The sequence below is a fragment of the Amphiura filiformis genome, chromosome 9 (genome assembly GCF_039555335.1).
Source record: "Amphiura filiformis chromosome 9, Afil_fr2py, whole genome shotgun sequence".
Classification (NCBI taxonomy): domain Eukaryota; kingdom Metazoa; phylum Echinodermata; class Ophiuroidea; order Amphilepidida; family Amphiuridae; genus Amphiura; species Amphiura filiformis.
In genome coordinates this window covers 20,225,179-20,244,912 of record NC_092636.1, presented here as the reverse complement: position 1 = coordinate 20,244,912, position 19,734 = coordinate 20,225,179, and positions in this window count along the sequence as shown.

Genomic DNA, 19,734 nt, shown 5'->3' with positions numbered 1-19,734 from the left:
TTATTAAAGGAAAGTGATTTGATATATTGGGAAAATGGAATTCTTTAAAAATTGACGTATAACATAAAATGTTCTCCCTTGAAAGCATTTATGCAAAAAGAACATGTAAATGTTTCCTGTAAATGGGACTAATTCCTTAGTTACTGACAATTACTGACATTTATACAGCGTGATAATCCTGATGATAGTCTACAGTGTTTTTATTAATGCTATTAATTTAATAATTGATATCATGAGATCATATTTTTCTCATTAACATATTGACATATAGGAGTTCAAAATCGGTGTATTTCCGAAGATATCATCAAACAACTGTCGAATTGGTCTCAAACGTGGTACACCACAGTTAAGACTAATTCAACAGTTTTTTGATGACTTCTTCGGAAATATTTCGATTTGGAACGGCTTATTTCAACATGTTAATGAGCAAAATATGAGCTTTCACCTGATACCAAGATCTACATTTTGATGCGGGTAAAATGGGGGGATGAGGCTGTTTTTCAAGTTACCCACCTTTAAGCTGAATCAGGTGTTTCTGCAACCTACGTGGAATAATACACACTATATAAATGTACTGAAATTTTTAAAAAGCAATATTTGCATCAACATTTCACAATTTAAAAAGGGTCATTTTATATTGCTCAGAAGATGAATACATTACCACATATATTGAACAATAAGACTGATGGCTCTCGGTACGGACCAAGTGTAAAAAAGCAATATACAGACGATAGAAGAGATAAATAATTGTTCTGGGCAAAACGCGGCAATATCTCATTAGCTTAAATTGCCCTGAAATTAAATTTCTGTCCTGTGTGACAATTATATTTCAGCCCTCTAAACAGGACTTCTCTAGGGAAATATTTAATCCTACTCATGTTTACTGATCTAAAGTAACAAGTAATTTCGAATAATAGGTCGTCAAATTCAAAATAGTCTCAGAATATGATTTAAGTTTTAAACACTAAGACGGAGGACACTGGGCATGGACGTATCAATTGCAAAACGTCAATATACGAGGATCTTTCACAAAGTTCTACCTGCACCACTATTTCTCGGTTATCGTGCCAAGATATTGATTATACTCTTATGGGCTACAAAATAAAACTTATTTGATCAAAATGTGATTTTTGGATGTTAAGATGTGCTGTTTAAAGTGAATACAGATTTGGTACGTGGGAAACGGTGAAGGCAAAAGTTTAGAAAGCATCATATTGTGGCTTTGGATAATCTCCATAAAAATGTTTTTAAGATGCGGTTATCCAACCGCTTACCTCATTTTAGTGATAAAAATGTGTACACCAGCTCCTTACCCGGGGCTAGGACCGGCCATCAAAAATGACCATAGAGGGAGGGGGTGAGACCCACCATTGGTTCCTACAGTAAAATTCATGATTTACATTTCGCTCTTGTAAAATTATTCCAAGAGCTACTGACTCTTCACTTAGTTAGGTTGAAATAGTAATTTCCTTTTATTTTCAGGAAATTGGGTGAAAATCGCATTGTTCGTAGAATTGTTAGCCGAAATTAATGTTTGCCTGTACGTTTGTTGCACATAGCAGAAATTTGCATGGGCGCACTCATATTATGACGTCATAGCGACAATATGTGGGGCATGTTTGTACTTATTTTGGTATCACTTGATAGAAGAGACCCATAGCTATACATTGGTACCAAATATAATGGTATACAACCTCCCCTGGTTTATTGAAACAATTCAATCTACTATCAATTTACATATCAAAAAATTTAACACAAAATATATCAAGAATATGGCAAGAGAAAATATATACAACAATTAAATGAAACAATGAGACTACAATATAAACAACAAAGACAAATCAAACTGAAGCAGAAACTAAAACCAACATCAGTACAAACTGTTCGTTCCAGCTTTTGACCATGTACGGAATAGCACTGTCGGCGTATCTCTGCGTGCGTACTGTCGGCAGCGTCATCATGTTGCTGTTGCGGAGAGGAACTTTGACTACTTCAGATCTCAACTTATAGGCAGCTGCGAAATTGTTGAGACTCATACAGTTTGGTAGCAAAATCTAAGCAGATCTTGTCGCGTCTGCTTCACAGATCAGGCATTTTACATGTGACGAGGGCATCTTGGTAAGAAATGTAGTTACCACCCAAGATGATTCTGCACGCCCTCTTCTGAATACGCTCCAAAGCCAGGTGTTGTTTCTCAGTAAGCCCCGGATGCCAAACGGGCACCACGTATTCAAGAAGGGGCCGCACACAACCAACGTAAATAGTAACCAAATCCTCTACACTCAGTCCAAATCTTTTGAGCCTGGTCAAAAACAAATTGAACAGATAGTGCTAACAGAAACGTTGCTATTTTGTTCACCAATTAGTCATCATATTGAGATTCTTCTGTAGCCAGTAAAGTGTAAGTTTAACCTAAACCTGCTACTTCGACATGCAGTATAGTAATTCAAGAAGATCGACATTACAGACAATCACAATTAGGATAGGTTGTAACCATTACCGTATCTGCCTCCAGTTGGATCAGTCTCTAACAGTATCAGCATATTCAGTTGCTTCCTAAGTGTTAGCCGGCCCGGTCAGCTAGGCACGGGAATTAATGTATTCTCACGAAGTCCTTGGGCGTCATCTACCTCAGTTACAGGTTCGTGGTTCATGAACCTGGGGCAACTTAATACAAATGACCATTACAGACAATCACAAGGTTGTAACTATATAATTTAGTTATCTGCCTCCAGTTGGATCAGTCTCTAACAGTATCAGCATATTCAGTTGCTTTGTAAGTGTTAGCCGGCCCGGTGAGCTAGGCACGAGAATTAATGTATTCTCACAAAGTCCTTGTGCGTCCTCTACCTCGGTTACGGGTTCGTGGTTCATGAACCTGGGGCAACTTAATACAAATGACCATTACAGACAATCACAAGGTTGTCATGGTTGTAACTAATTTAGTTATCTGCCTCGAGTTGATCAATATCGAACCGTATCAGCATGTTCTGGTGATTTGTAAGTGTTAGCCGGTCCGGTCAGATAGGCACGGGAATTAATGTATTCTCACGAAGTCCTTGGGCGTCATCTACCTCAGTTACAGGTTCGTGGTTAATGACCCCCCCCCCCCCCGGGCGACTGTAGAATTGAGAATTACTAGTATGTAATATTTTGCAAAAAAACATTAAGCCAGTTACGAAATGCAGCGGATCTGTGAAATAATGCTACTCTAAATACGATGATGATTTAAAAGCTTAAATCTATGCATCTTTCACATTGATCAATATATCTTTGGCAAGAATACGATATGGTAATATACGAGCAAAAATGTTTGGCAGTAAGTTTGTTGTTTCATCTGTGGAGAAGAGGGTTACCATCAGCCTCGACTTCCAAACATATTCTATGGTATCATCAGTACCGAGTCATTGGGCGTATATTCCATATAATTATTAGTACTGTCTCCTAAAGACGGCATGGAAATTCCTAAAACTTTTGCCTTTCCCAAGACAAAAAAACCACCCAAAACAAAAACAACAACAACGACAACATCATTTAACAACGGGAATTCTGACAATAAAATCACGTTCTTTTCAAAATGAGTTTTACTAAATTAGGTGAAATTTTACCTATCTTCAATTTTGTCCAATACAAAACGACTGTATGTAATATAAAAAAAATTAATTGGACAGATCTTGCTACCAGATATATGTCACTATTTTGTTCAGCAAAAGTCATGTATAAACTGATATTGATGGTTTTCACGAATCAAAAACGTTGAGATAATGATAATTATGTGTAAGCGAGTAAAGTGTGCGTTTGACCCCAAATTTCTGAGACCTACATGTCCAGAATCTGGCAGGTGCCACTGTGATTGATTTATCTAGGTAAAAAGACACGTGTTCTTTAGGGGTGCCATTAATTTCTGGAATAGCCATTGCGAAGATTGTTATTTTCGTTGCGGTAACAGATCTGGTTTAAGAAGTATTTTGTCTTTCATTGACACTGATGCGAACATTGACATCAACAGAGTGGGGCTTAGAGATACAGTAAAGGATCTCCATCAAATCAATAGATTTGGTCCACAATTGCCAATAACTCTTATTATTCTTGCTATAAAATGATAGGCGATCTGTCTACAAATATTTTGATATACATTGGTCAATGCGATAGCTAAAATGTATATAAATACCCTCAGTCCATAATTACCTAGATACCTAGAACAAGATACAAAACTGTCCATAAAACCAATACATAGTCACGTCACACTCGATAAATTTACTTGTATGTTTGCGCAGCTATGAGAGGATATAAATCATACCTCATGCCCCATAAGTGCGAAACCAATTCATTTTAGTGATAACCAATTCAATAGTGCTAAGGGGTCGGGTAAATATTGCCCATACTTACGAGAAAAAGATATTTGCTTGTCACAAAATGGAATTGTTGATCAGTACGTTGTGGACAAGAAATCTGAGTATATGGTGCTAAATAGTTTTACACACACACCCCCTTATGGACATTTCTGGACAAATTCACAACTACTAATAGATATATATTTAGGACTTTTTGGATATATCGAGGGTTCAGAATCAGAAGTCCGGGCATAAGCCGTAAATGACTTGCTTTCATAAAATGAGCATATTACAGTTTGTCCACTCTGAAGTACAAAGTGACAACGCACGCGTATTCAGCAGTGCGTAATGCTGCGTCTCTGCTGCAGGTATTCGTGTCTTCAAAGTCGGCACAATGTGTGCGTTCGCGTCGGTACTTTGTACTTCAGAGTAGACTGACTGTAGGCTCCTTGTTTTGGTCTTCAAATATCAATATTTCCTACACAATGTCTGTTGTTTTCTATTAATTTTACCATGATTAATGTGTCTTTCATAGTGCCCTGGCGACTTTATGCTCATTTTGTGGGAGCAGTTGACTGTGAGTTGAAGCTTTCTGGCTCTCAACTCTCGATATGGACAATTTGAAAGTAGAGATAATCAAGAGGCCAACAACTCTATTGATCAAAACATATCTATAATCGAGAACTATATAATTTGATCTTAGCTTTCTGGATATTTTAGGAATAAAACAATAACGTTCTCCGGACGTCGGCTGTTCTTAGTAAAAGATAATTATAAACCTTTATAAACCACGTGGTATATTCTTGTTGGAGACAATGTTGTTTCGCTATATGCAAGTTGTCTTGCTGTAATATGATGTTTAGAAGAAGACAGTTTCATTGCGACTGCATAATACTGTTACGAGTCGTACTTGACTCAAGGCCAAAATCACCTTTTACCCGAACTCACACGAATGCACAACACAAATACACTGTTTGTTTAAGCTAACAAAATCTAAGTCTTTAATTGAAAGCAAGTTTCGTTTGGTACAATATAATGACTACAAATGCACATATACATTAATCAAATATAATCACTCTTTATCTATTTTGTACTTAGCCAGCATTCTTCTTCTTGGTGATCATAAAGTTCATGTAATGTTCTGGACGACTGATGTAATATATCCCTATTCACTTGTCCTGCGACAATCAGCGAAGTCCTTTGTACACTTGCATTGATAACTCCTTGCGTATAAAATCCTTACACGAAAATGGTGTTCTCCAAACACGTTTACAACTCCTTGCGCAATTCTCCTATACTGAACTCCTTGCGCCGTCCTCCTATGCTAAACTCCTTGCGCCGTTCTCCTATGCTAAACTCCTTGCGCAGTTCTCCAAATTTAACTCCTTGCGCTGCTTTCTCCAAACTTGGTGCTATTTCCACCTTTCACACAATATCTTCAGGAAGCAGGACTGCGATGCAGTTGTCCCCACTTATTTTGACAGTTGCGTTGAATCAAAATACCAGACTTCAGCAAGTCGACAGAAGAATATATTTCCTTTCTTGGAAGAATGACGTTCTTTGACGTATTCTAGATCTTCTCCGACAACACTGGTAAATAGTAGTACTTTGACTACATAAAATATTTCTGGTTTGTAATTTCCTTTCTTTCAAGGAATTGGACTGTAAGCATAGCCCAGATCAACACTATCAACTGTGACAATAATTGTGTTTACATTTCTTATATATCAAGCATGGGAAAAACCCCATTCTATTATGGGCCATTTACTACCTTCACATTATGCTCAATCTGGGGAATTCCAAAGTCTTAATTATAACATTAACCTTTCACATGACATCACTTCCTGAGGGGAAATCCCATTACATCACTTCCTGAGGGGAATCCCATATATGATGTCATCTCTTTACAATCTGAAGGGGGGTTTCAAAATATTCCAAATTAGATATGATTCAACTTGTTTTGCTCAATTTGAAGGAGAATTCCCCTAAAATATCATCACTCATGTAACTTTGTAACATTTTAATCAAATCAAATTAAATTACTCAGGCCACATCACAATACATCAATGTAATGTATGTGTAGTGGTTGAAGTTGTGTGTGTACAAAAAGCTTAAACACTACCAAACATGTAATTTGAGTAAATAAACCAAATTGATGAACAGCTAATTCAAATCTGAATAATAAAGTGACTCTTTAATAATGATTTTTGTTATCATAGTTTCTGTCCAAGTTTGGAGATTGTATTACTCACCCAGACACGGGGTGGGGGCATTTTTAGAAGTCAACTAATGACTAACCTTCAATATTAAATATTATATACAAATCAATAAATGGAACTCGGTGTGAAGTAAGCATTCCAAATTGTAGCTTTAGTTTTACATGCCCTATGACTGGTATGTATAAGTTCTAATTTCAATTTGAAGGCAAGCAGAAATGTCAACCGAAGAGTTGAACAGACTGTAACTGGAAAGACAGGTTGTCAAGGACTAAATAACAGATATGAAAAAATATTATGTTTTGTGTCAACAGTCATGAATGTGTACCAATATGGTTCAAGGTAAAGATAATGTCAATCATGGAGTAAATTTGAAGGTTACTAGAAATGTCAACCGAAGAGTTGGACAACTGCATTTAGAAAGACAGGTTGCCAGGTAGGAAATGACAGAGACGAAAAAATGAAAACATATTCTGTTATCTGTCAACACTCATGAATAGGTGCTAATAATGTTAAGGTAAAGTTAAATGTTAATCATGGAGTAAATGACAATGATTATTTTGTTTTGCCGACACAGTAATGTTTCAGTCCCGGAAAAAAATAAATTTCATCCAAGGACTTTATACTTACGTAAGAATTTCTCTTTAATTAGTATAATTTGCTATGAAAAATTGGCCAAATGTAATGTGTTCTTGCCCGCAGGGACAGCTTCACTCCAGTTTCTCATCTTAAATGCAACACGTGGTTAGTCCCCTTTGGTGGTTTTAGCCTGCTCATCAGTTTACATCATCATATGATGTGAATGCCTATTTTCGAAACATTTTATCATCAGAAGACTATTCTCGTACTTCTCTTTCTTATTATTTTGACCGCTTTTTCATCATGATATTCACATTTTTATGCTGCCGACTCGAATAATTTAAACATTGTACTGTGTATAATTGTTCAGAAAAAAAAACTGGGAAAGGTACAACAATATGAAATTGATATACTTCAAGCAAGGAGGTTTCGATAACAGAAAAAAATAATGTGAAGAAAACAGTGGCTTTGGCTGAGAAAAGACTTTTGGACCTAATTGTATAACTACTACTAACTACTATTACAAAATGGCATGTTACAGACAAAGAGGGACGAAGCTTTGGTCAATGCTAGCTAGCCTTTAACACACCTTTAATCGCATCAATTTTGGAATAATTTGATGTGAATGCCTATCCTAAACATTTCTTCAAGAAAGACGACTCTCATCTCTTTGACCAATATTCTATCATGATATTTACATCCCTGTGTTACCGATAATACCAGTGAGTGTAAATGTATCAACACAGGGATAGTGAGACAAATCGGAGAAGGCACTTCAATATGAAAGTAAGGGGCTTTCGGTAACTGAAAAAAAAGAATAACACAGAGAATTTGGGTAAGAGATCCCCCCTCTGGGTGAGGAATACAATCTCCAAAATTGCGCATTAAAAACGAAGAGAAATAATGCAGGTTTTTAATACGATAATTTCTTTCTTTCTTTCTTTCTTTCTTTCTTTCTTTCTTTCTTTCTTTCTTTCTTTCTTTCTTTCTTTCTTTCTTTCTTTCTTTCTTTCTTTCTTTCTTTCTTTCTTTCTTTCTTTCTTTCTTTCTTTCTTTCTTTCTTTCTTTCTTTCTTTCTTTCTTTCTTTCTTTCTTTCTTTCTTTCTTTCTTTCTTTCTTTCTTTCTTTTTCTCTTTCTTTCTTTCTTTCTTTCTTTCTTTCTTTCTTTCTTTCTTTCTTTCTTTCTTTCTTTCTTTCTTTCATCCAAAAATTGATTTATTATGACCTTCTCCTTGCGTACAATGCCATGGTACAATGACATGCGATATTCTTCTTTATAGATGGCTTTTACGACTGAAATAAGTTTCAATCAAAGCAAATTGAACAGATCGTGTTTACAGAAATAATGTCACTGTTTTGTTCACTAATGGTCGTCATGTGTAAATTGATATTGGTGGTTTTCACAAATAAAAGTGATCGTTTGACCCGAACGTGTTACTTCAACATGCATTGTGGTAATTCAAGAAGATATAAAGTGAGGCAATCAGGACCGAATGAAATCAATCCTCCAAAATTAGTCTATGGTCAGAAAAAAAGGTATTATAATCCTTTAGTATTGTAGCAAGGATCAAGGATGTGAAGAAAGTATCATAGTCACTTAGTGTTGTAGCAAGGATCAAGGATGTGAAGGAGGTGTTATAATCACTTAGTGTCCTAGCAAGGATCAAGAATGTGAAGGAGGTACTATTATAATCACTTAGTATTGTAGCAAGGATCAAGGAATTGAAGAAAGTATTATAATCACATAAGCAGTATGCAGACTCCGAGTATTAGACGTACAATATTGTATGTAACATATCTACGTTATTTAATCTATTACCATTCTATTTAGTTTAAGTGCTAACAAATGTTGGATGACTTAAAATCGATAATATGTTACGTATAATATCTGGTACAAATATATTATCGATTTTACGTCATCAAACATTCGTTAGAACTTAAACATTACTGGAAATAGAATGGCAATAAATTTAATAACGTAGATATGTTACATACAATATTGTACGTGTAAAAAGTCTGCATACTGCTTTAGTGTTATAGCAAGGATCAAGGATGTGAAAGAGGTATAATTATACACACTTAGTATTGTAGCAAGGACCAAGGATATGTAGAAGGTATTATAATCACTTCGTGTTGTAACAAGGATCAAGGATGTATAGGAATTATTATAATCCCTTAGTGTTGTAGCAAGGATCAAGGATGTGAAGAAGGTATTATGACCATTTAGTATTGTAGCAAGGATCAAGGATGTGAAGGAGGAATTATAATCACTTAGTATTGTAGCAAGGATCAAGGATGTGAAGAAGGTATTATGACCATTTAGTATTGTAGCAAGGATCAAGGATGTGAAAGAGGTATTATAATCACTTAGTATTGTAGCAAGGATCAAGGATGTGAAGGAGGTATTATGATCATTTAGTATTATAGCAAGGATCAAGGATGTGAAGGAGGTATTATAATCACTTAGTGCTACAGCAAGAATCAAGGATGTGAAGGAGGTATTATGATCATTTAGTATTGTAGCAAGGATCAAGGATGTGAAGGAGGAATTATAATCACTTAGTATTGTAGCAAGGATCAAGGATGTGAAGAAGGTATTATGACCATTTAGTATTGTAGCAAGGATCAAGGATGTGAAGGAGGAATTATAATCACTTAGTATTGTAGCAAGGATCAAGGATGTGAAGAAGGTATTATGACCATTTAGTATTGTAGCAAGGATCAAGGATGTGAAGGAGGAATTATAATCACTTAGTATTGTAGCAAGGATCAAGGGTGTGAAGGAGGTATTATAATCACTTAGTGTTGTAGCAAGGATCAAGGATGTGAAGGCGTTATTATAAGCAGTTAGTATTGTAGCAAGGATCAAGGATGTGAAGGAGGTATTATGGTCCCTTAGTACTGTAGCAAGGATCAAGGATGTGAAGGAGGTAATATGATCACTTAGTATTGTAGCAAGGATCAAGGATGTGAAGGAGGTATTATAGTCACTTAGTGCTGTAGCAAGGATCAAGGATGTGAAGGAGGTATTATGGTCCCTTAGTACTGTAGCAAGGATCAAGGATGTGATGATCATTTAGTATTGTAGCATTAAGGATCAAGGATGTGAAGGATATATATCGTCGGCAGAGTGCTACACTATCGTAAGTGCAGTTTGGACAGTTTTACAGGAGGAGCATTTTTGTGTTTAGCATAGCCGTTTGTTTCCAAGTAGCCATAAAATGACATGGGAATGTAAAGCAATTTGATTTTAATAATATAAACTATATAAATGGTGTTAAAGTTAATAAATCGATGAATTATTTACTGATTTAGATGTCGTAAGTGCCACATACGATAGTGTTACACTCAAATAGAAATGAGTGTAGAGTGCTACACTATCGTATGTGCCACATACGATAGTGTTGCACTCAAATAGAAATATGTGTAGAGTGCAACACTATCGTATGTGCCACATACGATAGTGTAGCATTCATTGCTAAAATAGGATATGCATAATATCGGCTGAAATATCCAATATTTTGTCATTTTATGTTTCTTAACAAGTGTTAATTTATTTTGGCACATAATATTTACAATAGCAAGACACCTTTTGCCGTAATGTTATCTCTCAAGATTTATTACTGAATCTAAAACTAAAAACACAGGATTTATAGTCTCTATTACCAGATATGGGAGCTATCAACTTAGCCAGCATGATGACAACGCATACAGCCGTCAGCGTCACAGCCAGTGATGTGTTAGAGACTGTTTTGCACTTACGATGGTGTAGCATTCCATGATTTTGCTGTTTAGGGCCAATAAAGTAGCGTATGTGGCACATACGATGGTCTTGCAGCAAATGAAAAACAAAATTAGCGTGCAAGACTATCGTAAGTGGCACATACGATAGTCTTGCATGCATTAATTAAAATTGCATTGTACTTACGATATTTTAATTTATTAATTAAAAATAATTAAGCAATTTTGAAACTTAAAACCTGGTTTAAAATGTGCGTTTTATATGGTCTTTCATAATTCGTCAAAATCTCATTTTGGCCAAAAATGTCACTTACGATAGTGTAGCACTCTGGCGACGATATGGTCCCTTAGTACTGTAGCGAGGATCAAGGATGTGAAGGAGGTATTGTGATCATTTAGTATTGTAGCAAGGATCAAGGGTGTGAAGGAGGTATTATAATCACTTAGTGCTACAGCAAGGATCAAGGATGTGAAGAGGTATTATAATCACTTAGTATTGTAGCAAGGATCAAGGATGTGAAGGAGGTATTATGGTCCCTTAGTACTGTAGCAAGGATCAAGGATGTGATGATCATTTTATTTTAGTATTGTAGCAAGGATTAAGGATGTGAAGGATATATATGGTCCCTTAGTACTGTAGCGAGGATCAAGGATGTGAAGGAGGTATTATGATCATTTAGTATTGTAGCAAGGATCAAGGGTGTGAAAGAGGTATTATAATCACTTAGTGCTGTAGCAAGGATCAAGGATGTGAAGGAGGTATTATAATCACTTAGTGTTGTATCAAGGATCAAGGATGTGAAGGAGGTATTATAATCACTTAGTATTGTATTTAGGATCAAGGATGTGAAGGAGGTATTATGATCACTTAGTATTGTAGCGAGGATCAAGGGTGTGAAGGAGGTATTATAATCACTTAGTACTGTAGCGAGGATCAAGGATGTGAAGGAGGTATTATGATCACTTAGTATTGTAGCAAGGATCAAGGATGTGAAGGAGGTATTATGATCACTTAGTACTGTAGCAAGGATCAAGGATGTGATGATCATTTCGTATTGTAGCAAGGATCAAGGATGTGAAGGAGATATATGGTCACTTAGTACTGTAGCGAGGATCAAGGATGTGAAGGAGGTATTATGATCATTTAGTATTGTAGCAAGGATCAAGGGTGTGAAAGAGGTATTATAATCACTTAGTACTGTAGCAAGGATCAAGGATGTGATGATCATTTCGTATTGTAGCAAGGATCAAGGATGTGAAGGAGATATATGGTCACTTAGTACTGTAGCGAGGATCAAGGATGTGAAGGAGGTATTATGATCATTTAGTATTGTAGCAAGGATCAAGGGTGTGAAAGAGGTATTATGATCACTTAGTACTGTAGCAAGGATCAAGGATGTGATGATCATTTCGTATTGTAGCAAGGATCAAGGATGTGAAGGAGATATATGGTCACTTAGTACTGTAGCGAGGATCAAGGATGTGAAGGAGGTATTATGATCATTTAGTATTGTAGCAAGGATCAAGGGTGTGAAAGAGATATTATAATCACTTAGTGTTGTATCAAGGATGAGGGATATGAAGGAGGTATTATAATCACTTAGTGCTACAGCAAGGATCAAGGATGTGAAGGAGGTATTATGATCATTTGTATTGTAGCAAGGATCAAGGATGTGAAGGAGGTATTATGATCACTTAGTATTGTAGCAAGGATCAAGGATGTGAAGAAGGTATTATAATCACTTCGTGCTGTAGCAAAGATCAAGGATGTGAAGGCATTATTGTAACCACTTAGTATTGTAGCAAGGATCAAGGAAGTGAAGGAGGTATTATAATCACTTACTGTTGTAGCAAGGATCAAGGATGTGAATGAGGTATTATGACCATTTAGTATTGTAGCAAGGATCAATGATATGAAGGAGGTATTATAATTACTTAGTGCTGTAGCAAGGATCAAGGATGTGAAGGAGGTATTATGATCATTTGTATTGTAGCAAGGATCAAGGATTTGAAGGAGGTAATATGATCACTTAGTATTGTAGCAAGGATCAAGGATGTGAAGGAGGTATTATGGTCCCTTAGTACTGTAGCAAGGATCAAGGATGTGATGGAGGTATTATGATCATTTAGTTTTGTAGCAAGGATCAAGGATGTGAAGAAGGTATTATAATCACTTCGTGCTGTAGCAAGGATTAAGGATGTGAAGGCGTTATTATAACCAGTTAGTATTGTAGCAAGGATCAAGGATGTGAAGGAGGTATTATAATCACTTCGTGCTGTAGCAAGGATCAAGGATGTGAAGGCGTTATTATAACCAGTTAGTATTGTAGCAAGGATCAAGGATGTGAAGGAGGTATTATGACCAATTAGTATTGTAGCAAGGATCAAGGATGTGATGTGAAGGAGGTATTATAATTACTTAGTGCTGTAGCAAGGATGAAGGATGTGAAGGAGGTATTATAATCACTTACTGTTGTAGCAAGGATGAGGGAAGTGAAAGAGGTATTATAATCACTTAGTGCCGTAGCAAGGATCAAGGATGTGAAGGAGGTAATATGATCACTTAGTATTGTAGCAAGGATCAAGGATGTGAAGACGGTATTATGGCCACTTAGTACTGTTGCAAGGATCAAGGATGTGAAGGAGGTGTTATGGTCACTTAGTATTGTAGCAAGGATCAAGGGTGTGAAGGAGGTATAATAATCACTTAGTATTGTAGCAAGGATCAAGGGTGTGAAGGAGGTATAATAATCACTTAGTATTGTAGCAAGGATCAAGGATGTGAAGGAGGTATTATAATCACTTAGTATTGTATTTCGGATCAAGGATGTGAATGAGGTATTATGGTCACTTAGTATTGTAGCAAGGATCAAGGGTGTGAAGGAGGTATAATAATCACTTAGTATTGTAGCAAGGATCAAGGGTGTGAAGGAGGTATAATAATCACTTAGTATTGTAGCAAGGATCAAGGATGTGAAGGAGGTATTATAATCACTTAGTATTGTATTTCGGATCAAGGATGTGAATGAGGTATTATGGTCACTTAGTATTGTAGCAAGGATCAAGGATGTGAATGAGGTATTATGGTCACTTAGTATTGTAGCAAGGATCAAGGATGTGAAGGAGGTATTATGGTCCCTTAGTACTGTAGCAGGGATCAAGGATGTGAAGGAGGTATTATGATCATTTAGTATTGTAGCAAGGATCAATGGTGTGAAGGAGGTATTTATTATAATCACTTAGTGTTGTAGCAAGGTTGAGGGATGTGAAGGAGGTATTGTAATCACTTAGTGCTGCAGCAAGGATCAAGGATGTGAAGGAGGTATTATGATCATTTGTTTTGTAGCAAGGATCAAAGATGTTAAGTAGGTATAATTATAATCACTTAGTATTGTAGCAAGGATCAAGGAATTGAAGAAAGTATTATAATCACTTCGTGTTGTAGCAAGGATCAAGGATGTGAAGAAAGTATTATAATCCCTTAGTGTTGTAGCAAGGATCAATGATGTGAAGGAGGTATTATGGTCCCTTAGTACTGTAGCAAGGATCAAGGATGTGATGATCATTTAGTATTGTAGCAAGGATCAAGGATGTGAAGGATATATATGGTCCCTTAGTACTGTAGCGAGGATCAAGGATGTGAAGGAGGTATTATGATCATTTAGTATTGTAGCAAGGATCAAGGGTGTGAAAGAGGTATTATAATCACTTAGTATTGTAGCAAGGATGAGGGATGTGAAGGAGGTATTATAATCACTTGGTGCTACAGCAAGGATCAAGGATGTGAAGGAGGTATTATGATCATTTGTATTGTAGCAAGGATCAAGGATGTGAAGGAGGTATTATAATCACTTAGTGTTCTAGTAAGGATGAGGGATGTGAATGAGGTATTATAATCACTTAGTGCTGCAGCAAGGATCAAGGATGTGAAGGCGTTATTATAATCCCTTAGTGTTGTAGCAAGGATCAAGGATGTGATGGAGGTATTATGGTCCCTTAGTACTGTAGCAAGGATCAAGGATGTGATGATCATTTAGTATTGTAGCAAGGATCAAGGATGTGAAGGATATATATGGTCCCTTAGTACTGTAGCGAGGATCAAGGATGTTAAGGAGGTATTATGATCATTTAGTATTGTAGCAAGGATCAAGGGTGTGAAAGAGGTATTATAATCACTTAGTATTGTAGCAAGGATGAGGGATGTGAAGGAGGTATTACAATCACTTGGTGCTACAGCAAGGATCAAGGATGTGAAGGAGGTATTATGATCATTTGTATTGTAGCAAGGATCAAGGATGTGAAGGAGGTATTATAATCACTTAGTGTTCTAGTAAGGATGAGGGATGTGAATGAGGTATTATAATCACTTAGTGCTGCAGCAAGGATCAAGGATGTGAAGGCGTTATTATAATCCCTTAGTGTTGTAGCAAGGATCAAGGATGTGATGGAGGTATTATGGTCCCTTAGTACTGTAGCAAGGATCAAGGATGTGATGATCATTTAGTATTGTAGCAAGGATCAAGGATGTGAAGGAGATATATTGTCACTTAGTACTGTAGCGAGGATCAAGGATGTGAAGGAGGTATTATGATCATTTAGTATTGTAGCAAGGATCAAGGGTGTGAAAGAGGTATTATAATCACTTAGTATTGTAGCAAGGATGAGGAATGTGAAGGATGTATTATAATCACTTAGTGCTACAGCAAGGATCAAGGATGTGAAGGAGGTATTATGATCATTTAGTATTGTAGCAAGGATCAAGGATGTGAAGGAGGTATTATAATCACTTAGTGTTCTAGTAAGGATGAGGGATGTGAATGAGGTATTATAATCACTTAGTGCTGCAGCAAGGATCAAGGATGTGAAGGCGTTATTATAATCCCTTAGTGTTGTAGCAAGGATCAAGGATGTGATGGAGGTATCATGGTCCCTTAGTACTGTAGCAAGGATCAAGGATGTGATGATCATTTAGTATTGTAGCAAGGATCAAGGATGTGAAGGAGATATATGGTCACTTAGGACTGTAGCGAGGATCAAGGATGTGAAGGAGGTATTATGATCATTTAGTATTATAGCAAGGATCAAGGGTGTGAAAGAGGTATTATAATCACTTAGTATTGTAGCAAGGATGAGGGATGTGAAGGAGGTATTATAATCACTTAGTGCTACAGCAAGGATCAAGGATGTGAAGAGGTATTATAATCACTTAGTATTGTAGCAAGGATGAAGGATGTGAAGGAGGTAATATGATCACTTAGTATTGTAGCAAGGATCAAGGATGTGAAGGATGTATTATAATCACTTAGTGCTACAGCAAGGATCAAGGATGTGAAGGAGGTATTATGATCATTTAGTATTGTAGCAAGGATCAAGGATGTGAAGAAGGTATTATAATCACTTCGTGCTGTAGCAAGGATGAGGGATGTGAAGGAGGTATTATAATCACTTAGTATTGTAGCAAGGATGAGGGATGTGAAGGAGGTTTTATAACCAGTTAGTATTGTAGCAAGGGTCAAGGATGTGAAGGAGGTATTATAATCACTTCGTGCTGTAGCAAGGATCAAGGATGTGAAGGCGTTATTATAACCAGTTAGTATTGTAGCAAGGATCAAGGATGTGAAGGAGGTATTATAATCACTTCGTGCTGTAGCAAGGATCAAGGATGTGAAGGCGTTATTATAACCAGTTAGTATTGTAGCAAGGATCAAGGATGTGAAGGAGGTATTATGACCATTTAGTATTGTAGCAAGGATCAAGGATGTGAAGGAGGTATTATAACCAGTTAGTATTGTAGCAAGGATCAAGGATGTGAAGGAGGTATTATGATCACTTCGTGCTGTAGCAAGGATCAAGGATGTGATGATCATTTCGTATTGTAGCAAGGATCAAGGATGTGAAGGAGATATATGGTCACTTAATATTGTAGCAAGGATCAATGATGTGAAGGAGGTATTATGACCAATTAGTATTGTAGCAAAGATCAAGGATGTGATGTGAAGGAGGTATTATAATTACTTAGTGCTGTAGCAAGGATCAATGATGTGAAGGAGGTATTATGACCAATTAGTATTATAGCAAGGGTCAAGGATGTGATGTGAAGGAGGTATTATAATTACTTAGTGCTGTAGCAAGGATGAAGGATGTGAAGGAGGTATTATAATCACTTACTGTTGTAGCAAGGATGAGGTAAGTGAAAGAGGTATTATAATCACTTAGTGCCGTAGCAAGGATCAAGGATGTGAAGGAGGTAATATGATCACTTAGTATTGTAGCAAGGATCAAGGATGTGAAGGAGGTGTTATGATCACTTAGTATTGTAGCAAGGATCAAGGATGTGAAGGAGGTATTATGACCAATTAGTATTATAGCAAGGATCAAGGATGTGATGTGAAGGAGGTATTATAATTACTTAGTGCTACAGCAAGGATCAAGGATGTGAAGGAGGTATTATGATCACTTAGTATTGTAGCAAGGATCAAGGGTGTGATAGAGGTATTATAATTACTTACTGTTGTAGCAAGGATGAGGGATGTGAAGGAGGTATTATAATCACTTAGTGCCGTAGCAAGGATCAAGGATGTGAAGGAGGTAATATGATCACTTAGTATTGTAGCAAGGATCAAGGATGTGAAGGAGGTATTATGATCACTTAGTACTGTAGCGAGGATCAAGGATGTGAAGGAGGTATTATAATCACTTAGTGCCGTAGCAAGGATCAAGGATGTGAAGGAGGTAATATGATCACTTAGTATTGTAGCAAGGATCAAGGATGTGAAGGAGGTGTTATGATCACTTAGTATTGTAGCAAGGATCAAGGATGTGAAGGAGGTGTTATGATCACTTAGTATTGTAGCAAGGATCAAGGATGTGAAGGAGGTATTATAATCACTTCGTGCTGTAGCAAGGATCAAGGATGTGAAGGAGGTGTTATGATCACTTAGTATTGTAGCAAGGATCAAGAATTTGAAGGAGGTATTATGATCACTTAGTATTGTAGCAAGGATCAAGAATTTGAAGGAGGTATTATGATCACTTAGTATTGTAGCAAGGATGAGGGATGTGAAGGAGGTATTATGATCACTTAGTATTGTAGCAAGGATCAAGGATGTGAAGGAGGTATTATGATCATTTAGTGTTGTAGCAAGGATCAAGGATGTGAAGAAGGTATTATAATCACTTCGTGCTGTAGCAAGGATCAAGGATGTGAAGGCGTTATTATAACCAGTTAGTATTGTAGCAAGGATCAAGGATGTGAAGGAGGTATTATGACCATTTAGTATTGTAGCAAGGATCAAGGATGTGAAGGAGGTATTATGATCACTTAGTATTGTAGCAAGGATCAAGAATTTGAAGGAGGTATTATGATCACTTAGTATTGTAGCAAGGATCAAGGATGTGAAGGAGGTATTATAATCACTTCGTGCTGTAGCAAGGATCAAGGATGTGAAGGCGTTATTATAACCAGTTAGTATTGTAGCAAGGATCAAGGATGTGAAGGAGGTATTATGACCATTTAGTATTGTAGCAAGGATGAGGGATGTGAAGGAGGTATTATGATCACTTATTATTGTAGCAAGGATCAAGGATGTGAAGGAGGTATTATGATCATTAAGTATTGTAGCAAGGATCAAGGATGTGATGTGAAGGAGGTATTATAATTACTTAGTGCTGTAGCAAGGATGAAGGATGTGAAGGAGGTATTATGATCACTTAGTATTGTAGCAAGGATCAAGGATGTGAAGGAGGTATTATGATCACTTAGTACTGTAGCGAGGATCAAGGATGTGAAGGAGGTATTATAATCACTTAGTGCCGTAGCAAGGATCAAGGATGTGAAGGAGGTAATATGATCACTTAGTATTGTAGCAAGGATCAAGGATGTGAAGGAGGTGTTATGATCACTTAGTATTGTAGCAAGGATCAAGGATGTGAAGGAGGTGTTATGATCACTTAGTATTGTAGCAAGGATCAAGGATGTGAAGGAGGTATTATAATCACTTCGTGCTGTAGCAAGGATCAAGGATGTGAAGGAGGTGTTATGATCACTTAGTATTGTAGCAAGGATCAAGAATTTGAAGGAGGTATTATGATCACTTAGTATTGTAGCAAGGATCAAGAATTTGAAGGAGGTATTATGATCACTTAGTATTGTAGCATGGATGAGGGATGTGAAGGAGGTATTATGATCACTTAGTATTGTAGCAAGGATCAAGGATGTGAAGGAGGTATTATGATCATTTAGTGTTGTAGCAAGGATCAAGGATGTGAAGAAGGTATTATAATCACTTAGTGCTGTAGCAAGGATCAAGGATGTGAAGGAGGTATTATGATCACTTAGTATTGTAGCAAGGACCAAGGATATGTAGAAGGTATTATGGTCACTTAGTACTGTTGCAAGGATCAAGGATGTGAAGGAGGTATTATGATCATTTAGTGTTATAGCAAGGATGAAGGATGTGAAGGAGGTATTATGATCATTTAGTGATATAGCAAGGATCAAGGATGTGAAGGAGGTATTATAATCACTTAGTGCTGCAGCAAGGATCAAGGATGTGAAGGGGGTATTATGATCACTTAGTATTTTATTTAGGATCAAGGATGTGAATGAGGTATTATGGTCACTTAGTATTGTAGCAAGGATCAAGGATGTGAAGGAGGTATAATAATCACTTCGTGCTCTAGCAAGGATCAAGGATGTGAAGGCGTTATTATAACCAGTTAGTATTGTAGCAAGGATCAAGGATGTGAAGGAGGTATTATGATCACTTAGTATTGTAGCAAGGATCAAGGATGTGAAGGAGGTATTATAATCACTTCGTGCTGTAGCAAGGATCAAGGATGTGACGGCGTTATTATAACCAGTT